Source organism: Bubalus bubalis, chromosome 7, assembly GCF_019923935.1.
Source record: "Bubalus bubalis isolate 160015118507 breed Murrah chromosome 7, NDDB_SH_1, whole genome shotgun sequence".
NCBI classification, from domain to species: Eukaryota; Metazoa; Chordata; class Mammalia; order Artiodactyla; family Bovidae; genus Bubalus; species Bubalus bubalis.
The window spans coordinates 97,508,158-97,530,165 of NC_059163.1; the positions used below are offsets into that span (position 1 = coordinate 97,508,158).

At 39.8% G+C, this 22,008-nt stretch overlaps 1 protein-coding gene across 4 annotated transcripts in view; it reads right to left on the reverse strand.

Moving 5' to 3' along the window:
* NFKB1 (nuclear factor kappa B subunit 1) overlaps nucleotides 1–14,911 on the reverse strand; it is a 121,707-nt gene extending 106,796 nt beyond the window's left edge. For 2 of the 4 annotated variants that reach the window (XM_025290373.3, XM_025290372.3), the window contains exon 1: nucleotides 14,638–14,874. The gene's annotated coding sequence lies outside the window, so the exon portion shown is untranslated. Of the gene's footprint in view, nucleotides 1–14,637 lie in introns of all 4 variants that reach the window. The other 2 variants (XM_025290374.3, XM_025290376.3) reach the window with 2 other exon arrangements.
* Nucleotides 14,912–22,008: the final 7,097 nt, after the last annotated feature.

Sequence of the window (22,008 nt, forward strand, 5' to 3'; positions counted from 1 at the left end):
CAAGCCTTGGCATAACCAAGCCCGTGCGCCACTATGGAGCCTGTGCTCTAGAGCCTAGGAGCCACAACTCAACTACTGAAGTCCATGTGCCCTAGAGCCCTTGCTCCACAAGAGAGGCCACTGCAACGAGAAGCCCACGCACAGCATTGAAGAGTCACCCCCAGCTCTTCAACTAGAGAAAAGCCCGCACTGCAACGAAGCCCTAGCACAGCCAAAAAATTACAAAAAAAATTTTTAAACGCCTTACTCATTTTTATCTTGTGTTATTTGTTCACAGGATGCCCTGCATCCTACTTTAGGAAAATACCTCCTTTCCTACTTAAATATTACCCACTTCTCAAGCTTCTGCTCAAATACAAGCTTTGCCAAGAAACCCTGTATTTCCCCTGTAACCTATAGCTCTACAAGGGCACATTTAAGGGCTATAATACTTCTGTGTATTGATTACTTCACACTTGTAACATACTATTCTACTCTTTATCTTTTTTTTTTTTATAGATACCTAAAATAGATATGGGCTTCCCTGGTGACTCAGTGGTAAAAGAATCCACCTGTCAATGCAGGAGATGCAGGTTTGATCCCTAGGTTGAAAAGATCCCCTGGAGAAGGAAATGGCAACCCACTCCAGTATTTTTGCCTGGGAAATCCCATGGACAGAGGAGCCTGGCAGGCTATAGTCCAAGGGATTGCAAGAGTCGAACATGCCTTAGTGACTAAACAACAACAACAAAAATAGATAAGAGTTCTGCTTATTTGTATTGCCAAATTAGTAAATAAATATTTTAAAAAATAAATTTTGCATTAATGGAAATAAACAGTGCAATTTCAGATTTGTCCAAATGTGAACTTTTGGTTCCAGTCATGACAGAGAAACAATTACTAAACTTTCCCCCGTTGCCATAATCAAATGTAAAAGCTACACAAAATACCCAAAGCAATAATTTAAGTCACTGGACAAGAGACAGTATAAGACAATATACTGTTAGAGAATGGAAACACTTGAGGTGTGCTCCAAATTCATGTTTTGACTGAGGGTGTGTTCCAAACTATGACATAAGGAAATAGAGCCCCAACAGAGAGCAGCAATCTCACTGGGAAGAGTTTCAGAAAGGAGAGAGATACACAGAGAAAGAGGCTCATAAATCTGCATAGGAGTCACTTCCGGCCATTGGCCAAATACTCAACTGTGCTAGTGCAGGACAAGATTCTGCAAAGTCTACTAGAAAACAGCTGCTGGAGATCCACATCCAGACAAGGGGGAACGAGAATAAGCTGAACTGAGATTCCAGAAGTTCCTGGGACTTCTGAGAGACTCCGAAGCTCCAATCATCTAGGGTGAAGAGATATCATTTAACCATCTTAACATTCAGCTGTGACCTCATAAGACCATGCAATGAGAGTAAGGGACATACCCTAGAATAAGGGTTACTCTCAACCCATCTTAATAAAACCCAGTGATCCATGAGCAAATTTATTGCCTGTTACAACAAAATTCAACAACCTTTAAATGAAAACAAAGATCCATACTCTCTACAATGTGGTGTTCACAATGTACAACAAAAAATGACAAAATATGCAAAGAAGTAGGAAAATATGACTCAGAAGAAAAAATGACACAAATGATGAAATTAGCAGCCAATGCCTTTAAAACTGCCAATAGCAGTATGTTCAAGAATGTAAAGGGAAACATGGGTACAGTGGATAAACAGGAGACCTTGGCATAGAAATTAAAACTATTAAAACAGAAAAACAATCAATAAAATCCTAAACTGAAATTTCACTAAGTGGAATTAGAATACTGAGCAATGTAGAAGGAAGAATCAATAAACTTGAATAATGGTCAATAAAAAACTAGTCAAAGTGACACACAGAGAAAAGAGGCAGAAAAAAACACTTTCAGTGACTTATGAGACAACATACATGTGTAATATATGTGTAATTTAGAGTTCCAAAATGAGAAAAAAGAGAGAAAAAATATTTGAATAATGGTGGAGAGCTTTGCAAACTTGATTTAAAAAAAATGAATCCACAATTCAAGAATCTCAAAAAACCCCATGTTGGATAAAAACAAAACCATGGTCAGTCATATTACAGCCAAACTGTTAACAACTAATGATACAAAAAATCCTAAAAGTATATAGGGACAAGAGGGAACAATGGTAAGTATGACAGCTGACTTCTCGTCAGAAACAATGATGAAAGTGCTGAAAGGAAAAAACCAAATCAGTGCAAAATTCTATATTCAGCAAAAATATCCTTTAAAAATAAAAAGTGAAATTGACATTTTTCAAATAAACAAGAGCTGAGAAAATCTGTCGTCAGCAGGTCTGCTAAAAGATATGTTAAAGAAAGTTCTTCATGCTGAAGGGAAATGGTACCAGATGGAAACCTGGACCTACATGAAAGAATAAAAAACATCAGAGGTGCATAATAGGTGGGTAAGGATAAGACTTTTTTCTTGTTTGTTATTCAAAAGAAACACTACATTTTGGGGTTTATAAGCTTTGCAGAAGTAAACAGCATAACAACACAGAAGGGAAGAGGACAAATGGAAGTAAACAACTATCAAATTCTTACGTTACATGTGACATGTTATAGTATTAATTCATGGTAGACTCAAGAATGCATATTATAATCCTGAAAGCAACCACTTGAAAAATAGCCAATGAAGGAGATAAAAATGGAACTTTAAAAGTAACCCTGATTTATTCAAAAGATGGTAGGAAAGGAGGAAAAAGAGAATAAAGAACAGATGGCACAAATGGATAACAATTAACCGAGACAATAGGCTTAAGCCCAACCATATCAAAAATTACATTAAATAGAAATAGACTAGAGTCAACCACACAAAAACAGAGATTGACTGTTGGACACAAAAGCAAGACTCAGGTATAAGTTTGCATAAGAATTACAGCAGCATGATTTACAACAGCTAGGACATGGAAGCAACTTAGATGTCCACCAGCAGATGAATAAAGTTGTAGTACATATATACCAGAGTGGAATATTACTCAGCCATAAAAAGAATGCAATTGAGTCAGTTCTAGTGAGGTGGACAAACCTAGAGCCTGTTATACACAGTGAAGAAAGTCAGAAAGAGAAAAACAAATTTCATATACTGACACATATATATGGAATCTAGAAAAATGGTGCTGATGAACCTAGGTGCTGGACAGAAGTAGAGATGCAGACATCGAGAACAGCCTTTGGATACAGTGGGGGAAGGGGGTGGTGGGATGACTTGAGAGCAGCACTAACATATATACACCACCATGTGTGAAACAGACAGCTAACGGGAAGCTGTTGTATAGGCACAGGGAGCTCAACCTGGCGCTCTGTGACAACCTAGAGGGGTGCGCTGGAGTGAGGGGGGGGAGAGGTTCAGGACGGAGGAGGCATATATGTACTTCTGGCTGATTCATGTGGTTGTATGGCAAAAGCCAACACAATATTGTAAAGCAATTATCCTCCAATTTAAAAAAATTAAAAAGAATTACACTTCAATATTAAAGACTGAGTTTAAAAGTACAAAGATGGAAAGTTATGCCAGTTATACCATGGAAATACTAAATGCAAGAAAGCTGGTTGTATTAAAATATCATATACAGTAGACTTCAAGAGAAGAATGACTACCAGGGACAGAGAGGAACGTTTCATAAAATGAAGAGTCAGATCATCATGGAGAAATAATATTGTAAGGCATATGTACATATTCACAGAGCTTCAAGATACATGAAGTAAAAAGTGGCAGAACTAAAAGAAGTGGAAATATCTACAATTATAGTTAAGATTTTTAACACTCTTCTCTCCATAATTGATAAAAGCAAATCAAGAGGACATCAGTAATTTTCGTAGAAAATTTAGGAACACCACCTTGAGCTGAATTAACCTAAATGCACATACAGTAGAGAACATTCAGTGAATGACTGCAGAATACACATTCAAGTGCACATGGAACAGTCACCAAGAGAGACTATATGTTGGATCATAAAACAAGTCTCGATAAATTTCAAAGAAGTAAAAGCACACAAAATATATTATTCAAACACAATGAAATTAAGTTAAAAACTAAGAACAGAAAGATATCTAGAAAATCCTCAAACATATATAATTAACTCAAGATGTTAAATTGGAGGTGTGCCTTAGAATCAATAAGCATAGTAAATACAACCTCATTACCCTGTATGAAAGAAGCATCTAAAGTCTCACTGTATCTTGTCCACTGCAATCATGGGGGACAAGGATTTTCTGAGAGAAATGATTAGAATGAATTCCAACGCTTTCTGTAAGAAACAAATCTTTGCCTCTGGTGTTTTCTTAATCATAAATGACTGAAATGTATAGGATCAAAAATGTTTTGGACATTTCTGAATATTATAATTAAATGCCAGGTATATCAAATGGCTGGAGGAGGGCATGGCAACCCACTCCAGTATTCTTGCCTGGAGAATCCCCATAGACAGAGGAGCCTGGTGGGCTACTGTCCATGGGGTCGCAAAAGTGTCAGACACGACTGAGTGACTAAGCACATATCAAATGGCAGATTCCATTCCAAGTAACATTTCTTATTGTTTGCACTACAGCAGGATAAAATCTGGTGAAAATAAATTTGGGTAGCTAGAGAAGTTCTCTAAAAATTATCATAAATTATCTAAAACCTTTCATGTTATAACTGAAGTCACTCATGAAATATTGCTGCCTTCCATTTCCACATTAAAACCAACTGAATGTACTTATTCCAAGTTTAAGGTCTTTCACACAAGTGGCATAAATAAGGGATTTGACTTACTGGACTTTGCTCTGCACTTCTTGCTTCCACATTTCAATTTCTACAGATTTCTTCCTCCCTGAAACTAAAGTATGATGGGGGTGGAGGATGCATGTCTGTACAGAGCACAGAGGCTTCTTAGGACAGTGAAATATATACTCTTGTATGATCCCATGACGATGGACACTTGTAATTATACACCTGTCCAAACCCACAGAATGCACACAGCGAGAATGAACCATAATGTAAACTTTGGACTTTGGGTGATTATGATATGTTAATGTTTGTTCATCAATTGCAACAAATACACTGCTGTGGTAGGAAATGCTGATTATGGGGGAAGCTATGCATGTGTGGGACAGGCAGTATATGGTAAATCCCTGTTTTTCCCCTCAATTTTGCTGTAAACCTTAAACTGCTCTAAAAAACTAAAATTATAATAAAAATAGAGTATGACCAAATTTTAATTTTAAATTTTAATTTCATGTATGGCCTCTGTCTTGAGTACTATTACGGAGTATTTATATTTGCAAATGGAGGAGGAGGAGACTTCACGGATTACGATTACAGATTAATATTGTTTTTTAAATTTTGGGGGCCATGCTGTGTGGCATGTGGGATCTTAGTTCCACAATTAGGGAGACAAGGGATCAAACCTGTGCCCTCCTGCAGTGGAAGCATGGAGCCCTACCCACTGGGCCGCCAGGGAATGCCTAAGACATTAAAAATAGTCTTTTGATCAAATTTAGAGAAACTGATCACATTTTCTTAAACCTGATAACTTTAGTTTGGATTTTCATTTTTTTCCTAATTCTCCAGTATCAATAAAAATATGTCCTATATTTTACGAGAAAAGGATTCATCATGTGAACCAGCGATACTTGCTTCTTTGCCTGTGGTGACAACTGCCCTAGAGGGAGGAAACGGTTTCCTCAAAGAAAAAGTCATAACCACCTTCCAATACATACATATAATGACTTGCAGGCACCAACATCAGGCCGTATACGCGGACTGTTCACGTTCAGGGTCTTGATAAGAAGGTCTTTTCACAATGATCACTCCCGTAGATAAACCCTTCAACATATGCAGATGTCAGTATATAAAGTGAGCAGAGGGGGAAAAGGTTAACCACCCTCTCTTCTATGTCTGAAAAGATCAGATGCAAATCTTTCTTTCTCTCATGTCTCTTTGTCAGTGATCTTGAATACACGGCAATAAACAAAATATTTACTCAAACTCATAAATGACAAATTAGTGTGAAAATGTGATTTGCTTTATGTTTTTATTTATATATTTTGTTTAGTGAGGACAATCTGAAATGAACTGCCTTTAGGGCTTTTAACCATAGGAGAACTCAACTTTTGTGAATCTCATTGTTAGCACCTGGAATTAATGAAATCATTCAGTCAACTCTCAATTGTATGTGGATGAATGAGTCATGGAATCAACATATATGTAATCCAACAGTCATTAGTGGAACCTTTTAAGAATCTTGACTAAGAAGGAGCAGAAAGGGGGCTTTTGGTATGCTGGTAATGTTCTATTTAACATTAAATGGGTTCACTTTGAGATAATTCATTAAATCCATACCTTTGTGATTTGGGCAGTTTCTTAGTTATGTGATTTTCCCATTTTTAAAAAGCTATTATAAAACAATTTTTTTTAATGAAAACATTACATGATCTAATAAGCTCCATGAAGTCATGTATTTGTCTTGTTCAACATTACATTCCCAGTGTACCTGGCACATAGGAAGGACTCAACATATATTCAAAAGAATTAATGGTTAAAAAGAAATTCTACAACACACAAGTGAAAGAGCTGATATAAAAAGCAAAGGTTCTTTTTCAGAGTGATTAACTTTTCAACGCTCTTAACTTCCTCTTTTTGGTTTTCCTGGGTGTTCTTTTCATATCTCCAAAACCATGCTTATATTTTTTTCTTAGTTGATCAAGTTCAGACATTGTGTTCTTGCTATGAAAGATGAGGACTCAGCTCATACCATTGCCACTTTCCTATCTTCTTCCTCCAAATACAGCTATAATTATTGAGACCTTGAACCAATCCAGAATCAAAATACTGAAGTTTACATTCAATTTCTGTGTCATGTTTGCCTTCAATTCCTTTGGTGATAGGAGCATTGAGTAAAGAATAATTAACAACAAAGAGATGCAACTCCAGAACACCTGAATGTCAGGAAGAAGCTGGACTGGGACCATAAATGATAACTCAGAATACAAAAATAGAGAGCTCCTCATATTATCCTCATATGATAATCAAGAACTGTCTTCATACCTTCTCACATGCATCTTCCTTAAGTTGACCTATCTCAATAAAGCAAGAAAATTGGAAATCTTTCAACAGTACTATTACAAAGGAAAAAATAATTTGAGGGAGATGCTTAATCTAACCCTTTTTTTTTTTCTTTTGGAGAGAGAAAATGAAGCCCAGAGAAATTAATTTGCCCTAAGTCACACAGCTTGTCAATAGCAGTCTACCAATATTTGCTAGTTATTTACTTATTCAATCAGCAAACTTACCAGGTTGTGTGCAAATAAAAAGCAAGATGAAATCCCTACTGTCAAGATATCTTCTGTCTAGAAAGTATAGGAAGTCAAGAGTCCATGGACTGGGAGCACAAAAGTCTTTATGGGGAGGTCAGGGAGAATGGATAGAGAAGGGACAGAGAAATGGTGATGTGTACATGATGCCTGAAGCCTGCGTAGTGAGTACAATGGCTAGGGAGGAAAGGGTACTCCTCACTCAGCGAGTGCATATCCAGAGGCAACCAAAATGAGAAAACATGGTGGACAGGAACTGAAAAGTGATCTGGATGACTTGAGAAACAGGATGGATGAGGAGTAGGGTTTTGAGGTGAGGGGTGCAGGAATCAGCTTGTGAAGACATTGGAGATTCATTTCAGAAATACAAAGATTGTGATATGATGAGATTCGCCCTTTAGAAAGCTGACTTTTATGCTGAAATGAAGGATGGACTAGAAGCAGGAGATTATGCATCAGGAGACAACGCAAAAATGAAAGCTAGAGATTCAGTGAGGAAGGGATGGATTCTGGAGATGAGAGGAGGCTGAATTGATAAAATTTGGTGATGTACTGGAAGAAATGAGTGAGTGTTCATGAAGAATGGGTTCCTAGATTTCTGGCATGGGAAACCTACTGAGTGGGCCATAGTGGGCCAACAACTGCATTCCCTAACGTGCTGGGAAAAGCAATTTGGTGGGTGGAAATGATGATAAATTTGATATTGGCATATTGATGGGGACATCCATGTAATGATACTTAAGTCCCTCAGCAATAAAATTATTTTCTGTGGCCTGCCTTGACTGAATGGACTCCTTCAGTTTAACACATACTTGGTAAGTATAGCACAACTGCCACTTGCTCCCCAACCCACCCCCATTATGAATCTATTTCAACTTGGACTAATTCCTATTGGACCATTATGGTAGACTTTGTAAGAGAAATTGGAAACTTTCCCTGCCCATCATAAAAAAGAACTTCAAGGTAAATGACTGATAAGGCAATGTTTCAAAACAGTCAGGAAATACTAATATGTTCCAAGCTGTGCTTATTCAGTTCAGTTCAGTTGTTCAGTCGTGTCCGACTCCTTGCGACCCCATGAATTGCAGCATGCCAGGCCTCCCTGTCCATCACCAACTCCCGGAGTTCACTCAAATTCATGTCTATCAAGTTGGTGATGCCATCAGCCATCTCATCCTCTGTCGTCCCTTTCTCCTCCTGCCCCCAATCCCTCCCAGCATCAGAGTCTTTTCCAATGAGTCAACTCTTCGCATGAGGTGGCCAAAGTACTGGAGTTTCAGCTTTAGCATCATTCCTTCCAAAGAAATCCCAGGGCTGATCTCCTTCAGAATGGACTGGTTGGATCTCCTTGCAGTCCAAGGGACTCTCAAGAGTCTTCTCCAACACCACAGTTTAAAAGCATCAACTCTTTGGCGCTCAGCTTTCTTCACAGTCCAACTCTCACATCCATACATGACCACTGTGCTTGTTACATTTAGTTAAATGTCTAACATGGGAAACTGGGTAAACACATGGAGAAATCATAAAGGTGTTATATCAAATGATTGGTATGATATAGCACAGGAGCAAGGAAGTACAATTAACTGTTGTCAAAAACTATGCTTTTGATTTTAATGTCCCACATGTACTGAGGTCTGCTGAACACAACTGACTTCAGAATGTGGGAGAAATGACCATTGATTTCAATTAATCAAAAGGAGGATAAGCCACAGTGAAATATCTACAAAAAAGTTCTATTCAAGGACAACCTTTCCCTCCTTCCTTTCATTCTGACCTTCTTCTTCTCATCCATAATATATAGAATTTATCCTTTTCTCTGGAATTCTGATTCACTTTCTAGATTATTTTTATTTTTCACATTTAAGTAAAAAATAAAGTTCAAGATCTAATTTCATAGAGGATCCTCCCCAAAACTTTATCTATGCTTTCATTATCCTTTGTTTTGGCCAAATTTTTCAACATTAAATTTAACATCTATTAACTTCATGTTTTCTCCTCTCTACTTTAAATGTGCTCTATATAAACAGGCAATCATCTGCCTTCCATCCTTCCATATTGTCTTTAACTTTAAAAGTCACACAGGGGCTTATATTATATCAAGAGCATCACACCAGATGCTGTACATTTTTAGGGATTCTTTTCTTCTGACCTCAGGACCACACCTAGCCATTTAAAAGAAAAATACATTCTTTGTAAGTCTTAATGATCAAACACCAATAAACGGTTAACTTAGAAAATAAACCTACACCTAAGATAAGAACTAGCAGACAAAGTTCTTAAAACATCAATAAAACATGAGTCAAGGATTCAGGTTAAAACACTAAAAAAAAAGTCATTTTCTCCATTCCTAAAATTCTTGTCTTGGAAGACATATTTTCCAAGACAATTAAGCAATTTATTTTCACTGTTCAAATGAACTGCAGGCTTGAACCCAGAACCAATGAATAGATTAGGGAATCTGTCATCACTTTTAATTTTTATTCTTTCAAGTTTAATATCATTAGAATTGATTTCTGGAGATAAAAATGAAGGATACATTTGCCCTGACACTGAAATATAGTTTGATGTGTTTAGTAAAACTACACAATAAATAGTAATAATAAAAATGATCATTTTGTAAAATAATTATTTTGACAAAGTTCATTTTAGCAATCAATTATTTCCTTGATGTTAATTAAACTCTTACTATAGATGTATGCTTAACTTTATATAGGTTTTGTGTTTTTTTAGTTCAAGTTAGCAAAAAAAGAAAAATCTCATGTATAAGCACCAATGTAATGAATCTCATGTATCAAAAGGCTTAAATCTAAGAAAAACCCAACGTTTTATTTTCCAGGAGGAAATGTCTGAACTGTCCATATAATTTTTGACTCCTACAGAGAAGACTGTGACAACATTATAGCTCTGTGTTTTGTTTATGCCCAGAAGTTATGAAAAAAAAACAATTCTGACTGATAGAGCTTTTGTAAAATTCTTTATGTCTTATTCTTTAAAAAGGAGAGGAAGATAACTATCTGAGAAAATAAAAATTCCAAGTTCCAACTAAAAAGAAATTATATCCAATCTATACTGGCAAATATCTAACACTTTGTACTTATTGGTACATAGAAAGCACTCAACAACTGTTTGTTGAATGAAAGAATCCCATAAGTTTTGCTGTTTTGTTTGCTTTTTTAAAAAAAAGGCAGCTGTTTTCTGCAAAGAACAAAAAGTATACTACTTTATCTTGCTTTCTGGGAAGAAGTAAAAAACTAGTTCTTTATACCTAAATACCATATTCATATTCAAAGAGCATCTGAAATTCACTAGAACAATAATTTATTAAAAAGTACCCCGTATGGGTCAGAATAAAAGCTGGTTGTAAGATTTTTGGCCTAATGATGAGATGTAAATGAAAAGTAAAAAGCCAATTTGTAATGGGGAATTAAACCATCTGTTTCATTATTCTAATATCAAATAGGCAAGAAATTAATGCGGCTGAAACTTGTACTACTGATAATTAAATCAATCGGTTACTATAAAAAAATACAAGAGAATAATAAAAAACTAATTTATTTTAAAAATTTAAAATACAATGTTAAAATTTTTAAATACAATGATGTTTTTTAAGATTAATATTATAAATGTAACAAATATTTTCACCCATAATCTACAATCTTGAAGAGTCTATACTCTTTAACAAATCATACTGTGTATCACTGTTGTGTAAAACTGCTTAGGTTTAATTTTAGTCAAGCAATAAGATTTCACTTCACAACTTATTTTCTAAGCTGTTAATTGATGTTCAAGAGTAGGTCTACTAACTTCTCCTGAAAATATGAAAGCATATTAATTTTCATTCAGGAGCCCTCTCTAAAACAACAGACACCAAAGGTATGAAACAATGTCATCATTGTGAAAAGAATGTTACTTTTTTTTAATCTAACAAAGAGGCACTGGATACTAATTAATGAAATATTGCCAAGATAAGTGTCTTGGTACCATTATCTTAACTACTAACTCCACTAGATTATCTGGTTGAGAATATTAATCTTTTTTGATTTAAAAGGAAAAAACAAAAATCATGCTCAAGGAACTAAACTGACTTGCTAAACTATGTCACAAGTCCCGATTTTCCTCTCTGAACATGAATGAATGCCTCTATCTTAAAAACTCTCAGTCTCCTAAGCAGTGACAGGGTCAACTAGGTATGTTTCTGATGACTTATTTGCTCACCTCTAAGACCACTCTAGGGGAATTTAGTATTTATGGGAGATACAAGACAGCAAATGAGAAGTCATTCCCAGAATGCAGGGTAAACGGCTTCAATGTGGTTTTCTGGTCACCAAGAAGCAGCCGTCAATTAACTCTGATCAGACACAAATATAGATACAGCGGCACCACGTTTAAAATCGTCCCCCAGCCTGAAAATTCTGTTCTTTCCCTTCCTCCTTCTCTTCTTAAAACATAAATCATGCCACCTTTATATGATTTATAGTATAAACAGAAAACCAATCAGCTAAACAAAACAACCCCTCTACTGAAAGGGAAATAAAAATTTTGCATAGCCTTTGATTCTTAAGCATCCACTCCTGTTAATGTGGTTCCTAGTTAATAGTAGACTAGAAGAGTATAACCTGAATATTCCCTCTTACTGGTTAAACTACTCTGCATTTCCACATACATTTTCTACAGCAGTCATTTCTATGCTCAGAACAGCACTTCTACTAATAATATCTGAAAAAGATATTTTGACTACTTTATAAAAAATCTATACAGAAACTCAGACATCATTTTTTAAATGTATTGTTTCAAAATATCAACTACTGTTCTTACTTCTCCCAAGTTCAAACTAATTGAAGGTTATGAAGTAACCACTTCCCCCAGAAGCCAGAACTTTCACCTCTTCTGAACAGGGGAATACCTCTCATAAATTAGGTAAAAATAAGGGCTTGCTGATTGAATGATAGTCCAAGATTCCTGTAGCTGCCAATTCCTTATCGAGGCCTTCCATCTACCACAATGAGCAATCCCTGAAAGTTAAGTTAAGGTAGTAACTTTCTCCATCAGTTATCTGGAAGTCTGAAAGTAGTAGTAAAAACAAGCTCCATAGATACCAGTTTCTCAACTAGTGTCAATTTGTTCCAAGGAACATAACAAGAGAAATATGAGGACCGTGATCACTAAATCTGAAGTTCTGCCTATTTCAGACCAACTGAGCTTTCATTAAGGGCAACTCAGTCATTACAGATGATCTTGTTTAAGAGGTAGAAGAAGGAAGTGCAAAGATCAAAGGAGTGCTTACAAAGGGGAACAACTATTTTTGTACCTATACTCCAGTATTTACTAACGAATTTGAAAAACAGGGGCATTTATTCAGCCCGTGTAAACGCCAGCTGCAGGACATAAGATAAAACTGAAAGTTTAAAACAAAGATAACAGATTTTCAAATGCCACCAACCCCTAATTGGATTAGGGCATTTTCCTGAAAAAGTCTTTCAAAGTTAGAAGTGGTTTTCTGTTCACAGCAAGCAGTATTTCACTGCCAGCATTAAATCTACACATAATGAGTCTTTCTTTGTGTTCTCATTTGCCCAGTAGGCCGTGGCTTAGGAAGACATTTTATCTAAATAGGCTCCAGAGGGCTTTGAGGAGTTGCAGGTATGTCAATATGGATAAGTAAATTCAGGAGATCTCTGTTTGCTTTATATGTTCTTCTCACTGTAGCAATTTAATCACATTATAAATCAATCTCTCTTTATTTCCTATCTTCTGAAGTTCATAAGCTCAAAAAATGCTTTGCTTTAAGTTATTTATATGATTTCTTTAGCACATCAAACAGTAAAAGGATTCATCTCTAGAAAGCACAGTGTTAAAATCAGGAAAACAACATGCTTCAGCTGAGGGCTTTATTTTAATCAGATCCCCTTTTAAAAGTTCTAGCAAACACAAATGCAATTTAAACTACTCAGGAATATTCAACTGAGGTATTTTGCCAGAAAAATAAGCACTGAATACCTCAATCCTAAACTTCAGTGTTTACCAAAGATCACTATTTTGTAGAGGAGCCATTTCTATGCCAGTTATTAAATGTTTTAGTAATACCATAGTCATTCTCCCAGATTACAGGCTTTATAACAAAATCCTTAAGTTAAATATAGTTATTTAGTTAGCTGCAATGCTGAAAAACCCTACTAAACAAAGTTCACTAAAAGATCTTAAATCTTGATAATCAACACGGTCAACCAACCAACCAATCATCCTACAAACAACTCTAATTTACTACGGTAAATTAATGAGAAATTTTACCTAGCATTGATTCTCATACAACACTCCCGGTAATTTCATTACTGTTCAACCTATAGACTAAAAGAACACAATCTGAACATTTACTCTATTGGTTAAAATACTCTGCATTTCCAGATACACGGTCTACTGCAGTCATCTGTATGCTCAGAACAGCATGTCTACCGACAAGTTCTGAATATGAGAAAGATAATGTTTTGACTTCTTTATCAAAAATGTATACGAAAACGCAGCTATTTTTAAAATGCATTATTTTAAAATGTCACAATAGCTTTGTTTATATCATTTTTGTTTTAGAAGTCATGCACAACACATGGTCCAAGTGTTTTACATAATCAGACTGTCTCAAAAGTGTCCTAAGTGGGTATTTCGCTTTCAAATGCCAGTCCCTGTAGGATCAGTACCAGGCCCTCCTTATTTTTTGAAAGGTACACACAGGTCCTGGTTGGGGGTGGGGTGGTGTGTGAGAGAGTGTGAGTGAACTGGGGGCTTCTTTCGGAAGTAGGAGTTCAGGAATAAGGTTGTCCGATCAATCTGGGGGAGCCGGGGAGGGCTTTCCCAGCTGAAAGGACTGACATGCACTTCTGCTTTCATTTCATGAAACGCCCTTAGGTGAAATCTGGTTCGGCACTGCACCAACCACCTTCCCCCTCTCTCCTCCGCGCCCAAGCGCACCCCAATCCTCAAGCCACCCACCGGCAGGGAGTGAGGGTGGGTATAAAAAAAAGTTTCCCCGAGTTCCCCTCCGCTTCCCGTTCCCACCCGGCGGAGGGACAGAGGAGAAGGAACTGCCCGGGCGAGCAGCCGCGGCCCTCCGGCCGACCGGCCCGTGCTCAGTCCGGATGTGCCTGGCCCCCGGCCCGCCGAGCCCATGCGCCTCTCCACCACTGTCAACCTTCCCCTACGGTCTAGCCGGACGGTTAGCGCAGGAATGAGGAAGTCCGAGCGGGGCTGGAGGGTGCGGGGCGGGCGGGTGGCGGGAGCCGGGCCGGCGCGGCCCCCACTTGCCCGAGTTTGGCTTACCCTGCTGGCAGGTCCGCGCTCGGCCTCCCTGCGCCTGTGGCTCCCGCTCCGGGGCGGCGCGGGCCTGGGGGACGGGGAAGGGAGAGGCAGCGGCCGGCCGGAGCCGGAGCGGGTCCGGGTGCGGGATGGGCCGGCTTGGGTCCGGGCCGGCAGGCAGGCGCGCGGTCTCGCCGGGCCAGTCAGCGCCGCGCCATGTCCGCAGCGCGGGAGGAGGGAACGCCGGGCGCGGGGTTGCGGGGCCGCGGCGTCGCCGCCTTCCCGGCCGCGGCTGCTCCGGCCTGGGCTACGCTGGGCTCTCGGGGCCGGGCCGGCGACTGGGCGCAGGCCGAGGGCGGCGGCGGCGGCGAGGCCCGACCGACGGGAAGGGCAGGGGAAGCTGTCAGCGCGTCGCCGGGCCGCTCCGGTGGCGAAACCTCCTCTTCCTGCCCCGGCTCGCTGGTGCACTTCTCTCTCTTTCTCTCTCGCTCACTCTCTCACTTCCTGGCTGGAAATTCCCACTGACGTCGAGAGAAGACAGACAGACGGACACACGCGCGCAAGGCGCGGGGGCGGGAGGTGGGGTCGCCGCCGGGGGTGGGGAAAGCCCGCACTCCTGTGGGGCCGTGAGACCCCGGCCCGGCCCCGCCTGCCGGCTCGGCGAGCGCCCCCTGAGCCGCTGTGGGGCGCAGGCGAGGGGCGCGCGCTCGGCGGGCGGGACGCTGGGGTCCCCCGCCGGCGCTCCCGGAGCCCCGAAGGCAGAAGCGGACGGGGACGCCCCCTGCAAGCGCCTGCGGGGCCGAGTCTTCCCGAGAAGCGGGAGGCGCGGAGGTGGCGGCCGTGCGGCTGTCCAGAGTTGAGCGGTCCAGAGCCCCTAAGGACAGGCCCGAGCATCTGGAGGGATGATGGGTCGGCATGGGGCCAAGCATGCTGTGTATAAAAATAAATCTCATCGGTATATTCCATTTAAGTGCTCTCAGTTACTCTCAAATCTCTTCACAGATTAAACTGGAATGTCTATAACATAACTAACTGATTTCTGTCCAGGAAAGTCTGAACACCTACTGGTTTTGGGTGAGGTCTCAAATCTCCTGGTTTTGACAGTTATTCAGAACTTCCAATTACAGGGCATAGTCAGGCCTTTATGATAATTACTGTGGGTGGAATTATAGTGATGATGGTAGAAATGGTTTTGGTTCACAGCTCATAAAGAAATATTGATCCAGCAAATGGGAAATTTGTCTCTTTTTTTTCTGGAGAGACCGATGATAGAAGTCACAGAGGGGCCTCCCAGTGATCACCATTCACTAGCTTTTGAGCTTTACTTGCCAGGCACTGTGCTAGGGGCCGGCAGGGAATCCCTTGGGGTAGATTAGTTTCCCTCAACTGACAAACAAGAAACTGAGCTGAAATACTTTAGAGCTAATTATCTCATTACTGAATTCAGTGATAACCGTGTAAATTGAACTTTAAAACATCAGGAATCAGGGAACCACCAGGCCAAGTGTCGCTATGGCGTTAAATTGCCCCAGCAATATTCCCTTGGAGCCCACTCTTTGCCTTCCCTCCTGCCCTCTCAGGTTATAAGAATATTCTTGGGACTTTCCTGGTGGTCCAGTGGCTAAGACTCCGCCCTCCCAAAGGGGCGGGGAAGAGGGGGAGGAGGGTGGTAAGGGGTTGGGTTCCATTCCTGATCAGGGCACTAGGTCCCACATACCACAACTAAAGATTGAAGATCCCATGTGCCTCGACTAAGACTCAGCACAACCAAATTTTTAAAAACTCAACATTTAAAAAACGAAAAGAGTCTTCTTGATGGAATGTTTGGCAGAGGAGTAGAGATCCATTTGTTTGGGTCTGGAGTGAATCTCTGAGGTGACCTTGGGACCAACCACAGCAACCTTCCTTCAGGTCTAACATCACCTTTCTAAAGCACATTCACAGCGCATAAAATCTGTTCCATAAATAGTAAATGTCTTTCTTTTCTTTAAAATGTTATACACATTGTTTCACCAAATAATTGGTCATAAGAGTATATCCCAGACATGGAGAGACCTGAAAAGGAGAAAAGGTGGGAGAGTAAGGATTTGGACCCAAGGCAACTTGACCTCTACTTTTAGGAGGCTAAGATACAGGTGGTGGGAGAGAAGTTACGAATTGTGGAAAGTAGGCTGCAAAAGTCCTGGCATCATAGATCCTTTTCTTTGAGGCAGTAAAGAAGGAATGGAGTATCACTGTTTTACCTCGTTATGGGGGAACACAATAGTCTTTTGCTGCTTCTGTACATTAATCATTTGGAATTTACCAAAAATGTAACTGGGCAAAACAAAGACTTTCATGGCACAATATATCTTAAATAAATAAACTACTCAGGCTAGAAAAAGTTGATATTTTATGAGATCCTCTCAATCTAAGGGAAAGATGATTTGGACTCAACCTCATATCGTAGGAGTAGAACAAGTGCTTATTATTTGTGGCATTGTTTCCAGCATATTTATGTGATGTTTGGAATGAATAAGACTATCAGATATTTTTTTAAAAAACCGAAATCTCAGGGATTCAGCACAGTAAAACTTTAAATGTCACTTCTCTCTCACTCACAATCTACTGCAGAAGCCCCTGGGTGGTGGCACTCAGGGGCAGCTCTCCTCCAGACAGGACTTAACCCTTCAGAATCCTCCCATCATCTAACTCCTCCATCATCATGTGTTGCTTCCAATTTTGCCTCAGAGAAAGAAGAGAAGGAGCATAGGAAATGTACGTCTTCTTTCAGCTCCCTTTGAATGAAAGTGACACAACATTTCTGCTCACATTCCATGGCCCCGCTTTAATGCAAGGGATCCGGGAAATAGTTTTGCTGGGTATTTAGGAAGAGGAAATAGGTTGGGTGAGCACCCAATTAATCCTTGCTACACATGTATTAGGGAGGGCTTCCCAGGTAACTCAGTGGGTAAAGAATCCACCTGCAATTTAGGAGACACAGGAGACTTGGGTTCAATCCCAGAGTCAGGAAGATCCCCTGAAGGAGGCCATGGCAACCCACTCCAATATCCTTGCCTGGAGAATCTTATGAACAGAGGAGCCTGGCAGGCTACAGTCCATAGGGTCGCAAAGAGTTGAACATAACTCAAATGACTTAGCACACACACACATGTATTAACTTATTTAACTCAAACAATCATATGAAATAGGTTCCTTTTATCCCTATTTTTACAGTCTAAACATCAAATAATTTTCCTAAGGTTTCATACCTAGTTAGTAGTAGGGGAATCAGGATTCAAATTCAGTTGATTTGCCACTGATATCCATGCTCTTAATCGCTACACTAAACTATTTATCCAATGTAATGAAAAGGAGAAGGATTTAAGAGATTTTAGAAGATAGGTCAATAGGATGTGCTTACAGATAATACATGCAGGTCAAGAAGGATAAAAACTGAGATAGCTCTGAGTTTTCTAGTCTGAGTAATTAGAATGGTAACATCATAACTGAGAAAGAATCTGTGGAAACATGAGTTCAGTTTTCGTCATGTTAATCATAATAGGCTCTATGAGACCATGTGGCAGTGACTAATATTCAATTGGAAATTCAAGCCCGATGCTCTAAGAGACATAGGATTGGTGATCTAAATCAAGAGATAACTACAAAGATGTGGTTGGTGGTGGTTGTCATGAGTGTGTTTCTAAAACATTAGTGACCAAAGAGAGTTGGAAGAGAAGAGAACCAAAAACAGAAATTTGATGAGCAACTATTTCTGGAGTTGGTGTGTGTGGGTGTGTGTGTGTATAGCAAGATAGAGGAGAGAAAGACAGAGACACTTAAAGACTCCTCAGGTGCCACTGAAGGTAAGAAGAAGGCTTGGAAAACCAGATTAGAGAGAGTTTCAAGGGTCAGAGAGTATTCAACAGTGTAAGATACTGCAGACAGTTCCTAAAAGGTCAGAATAAGAAGAAACTGTTTACTGGGAAATTATGAAATTCCAAGCATGGTTTCAGGGAACGCTTATGCAGCTAAGGAAAGAAACCACCTTGCACTCTGTTTGGAAGAAAAGGAGACCTCATTATAATATTTTCAAAATGGCACTGATACCAGTGGCTGCAGTCTAGGTTACTTTAAAATTTCAATATACTCGTGAGAGCCAGGAACCAGGTTATAGGGGGCTGACAAGGGAGTGGGAAATGGAGACAAGAAAACAATAAATGCAAAAGCATTTGGAGTGAGAAGAAAGAAAGGAGGAAAGAGAAGCTAGTGTCATTTTTCATGTATGTGACTAATATTTATGGAGTACTGGGGTTAAAGCAAGTTTGGAAGGGTTGAGAAATAGTTTGATGAGTTATAGAGTTAATTAAAAAAAAAAAGGAGTATGAAGGAACAAGGTGCTAGAAGAAAAGGGAAATGGGAAGTGTGGAGGTCATAGTCTGCTGCTGCTAAGTCGCTTCAGTCGTGTCCAACTCTGTGCGACCCCTTAGATGGCAGCCCACCAGGCTCCCCTGTCCCTGGGATTCTCCAGGCAAGAATACTGAGTGGGTTGCCATTTCCTTCTCCAAGGCATGAAAGTGAAAAGTCAAAGTGAAGTCGCTCAGTCGTGTCCGACTCTTAGCGACCCCATGGACTGCAGCCCACCAGGCTCCTCCATCCATGGGATTTTCCAGGCAAGAGTACTGGAGTGGGGTGCCATTGCCTTCTCTGGTCATAGTCTAGGTGAAGGAATTTCAGGGGAGAGGTCTTCCTGTGTGAACAGTGAGGAAGAAGCGTGAGGAGAAGAGAAACTCTCAGGAAGAGGAGATTAGGCTCTAACTGTCAGTCGAAATGCACAGTCAAAAATAACTATTAGAGACTGTTTTCGGTTAGGGCTGCCATATAATATGTTCCTTAAACAATAGAAATTCGTTTTTCTCCTGATTCTAGAGGCTACAAATCCAAGAATGAGGTACCAGCTGGGTTGATTCTTTCTAAAGCCTCTCTCCTTGGCTTATAGAGAACTTTCTTTTCCCTGTGTCCTCACACGGATCCCTCAGTATGTGTTCTAATCTCTCCTTATTGTAAGGACACCAGTCATATTGGATCACGGCCCACTCCAGCTACCTCATTTAAACTTAGTTGGCTTTTTAAAGACTTTCCCAAATACAGTCACATTCTGAGCTACTGGAGGTTAAGACATCAACATACAAATTATGGGGGTGGACAGGAAACACAATTCAACCCAAAACAGAAATATCTTCTACTGACCTTCATGAGGACACAGAACTACAGGAAACAAATCATCCCAGTTTGCCCAGTACCATCTTGGTTTTAGCATGGAAAGCACTTTGTTCAGGAACCCCTCAGTCTCCAGTAGACCAGGGTGATTGGTCAGGCCACCTGGAAGCTAACAAAATTGGTTTGAATAAAAGCAGATTGGCTGATTTGAGACTGCTGCCAATTACTTGTTTATATGGAAGCGGTTTCTGTCTTCTGGAAGGTTTTATATCTGGCTGTCAAAGCTACTCATAAGTAATGATCTGATGCTTATATATATATATACACACATATATATATATATCTTTAATTGGATAAATATGCCTTTGAATACGTATATCTCCTGACAAGTTTTTATAGCAATCTGAAAGATATTGACATAATAATACCCATTATAATAGATCAGCATTCATCACATTGGCAGCAAGACTTAAAAAACAACAACGGTGTCAGGACTTGTTGAATTACAGATTCAAACAATGCTGCTTCTCTGTTGACAATTTCACTGTATCAACAATTATTTTTAAGTTTTAGATTCAGTCTGCTTTAGAATTACATTCTTTTCATTAAAGAAATTGTTATAGCAGCACTTCCATAATCTAAACATCTAAATTTTTCTGACTGTGTGTGCCCACATGGTCATAGGTAGATGTCATCAGAACTGCTAAAGTAGGGGAACCTTCAAGAGAGGTTGGAGTGAGACTATGAGCAGCTAACCCTGGCGGTCCTGAGGTTATAGGGCAGTGAGACCCCCAGTCCTTGAGTAGAAAGGGGCAACCCTAGGCTATGTGGTGGCCAAGTCCTACTCACTTTCTCAGTGGAGTCTTTTCTGAACCCCAAAGTTGCCTAAGATACTCCTCTTATTTGCTTCTCTAGTTTCTGGGTCATTGCATTTAGTTCATTGCATTGAATTTATGATATCAAGTAAATGGTTTTTGAGTCCATGTTTAATTTTACATTTTAAAAAATGTGAAAATTTCAAAATTTGTCATAAAATGCAAAGTATATAAAAGAAAAATCAATGTTAATAAATATAACTAGTTGAACTTATTCTATATAGCAATTTGTATGCCAGAAAACAGATGGCACCATCAACAAGTCATTAACAAGACTTGGCTGAAGGAATTACTTTCAGGGGTGGGAGCAGAATAAAGGGAAACCAACAAAGAATGGCATCCCAGGGCTACCAAGAACAGGGAGTCTTTACCACTCCCAGGCCTGAAGGGGCGTGGAGGAAGAGCAGTGCCTGGAACCAAAGAAGAGCTTGTAGCTACAGGAGAAGTTTTGGAAAAGAGCAGGGCACTTCACTAGAGAAATTAGCTAGACAGGTCTCCCCATGGCCAGGAGAATACATTACCCCACTTCTCTCCACCATTTACGCCTCCAGTGTTTCCCATTAAGAGGAGCCCACTGGAAGCCAGAATCACAAAGTAGGATGGAAAGAAGTAGAGAGTGGAACTGGAGAGCAAGTGCAGAGTGACAAAATGCAAATCCAAAATAACTACCATTTTAAAAGAATTTAGGGACTTCCCTCGTGGTCCAATGGTTGAGATTCCACACCTCTAGTACAGGGGGCCCAGATTTGAGCCCTGGTCAGGGAACTGGATCCCACATACCACAACTGGGAGTTCCCAGGCTGCACCTAGGAGTTCACCTGCTGCAATTGAAAGATCTCACATGCAGCAAAGGCCCCGAGTACTGCAACTGGGACCCGGTACAGCCAAATAAGCAAATAAATAAATATTTTTTAAATAAAAAAATTTAACTGGTCAGTTTCTAGAGGTGCATGCAGGCTCCTTCTGTAGCTAATCCATCCTGACAGGGACAAAGAGAGGCTGTGGGGTATAGCATGATGCATTGCCTGTTTATAGGATGGAAATGCTGTCAAGAACACATTACCATCCTTGTCATAGAGTGTGACCTTAAGCACTCAGCAATCTAGTTCTTTTTTAAAGCTTGTTAGAAGGAAATTATAAACAGGGAAGAGCATCTACTCTGTAGGACATGGGTGCTATTAACTCCATTTTAAATTCTATTCTTACATCAAACTGGATCAGCAGAAGGCCTCCTGAATACCAGATTACATTAGTCCATAGAAGAACAATTTTTTGGTGATTTGAACCTAAATTGTTTCTAAAGCTGGTTAGATCTATCTGG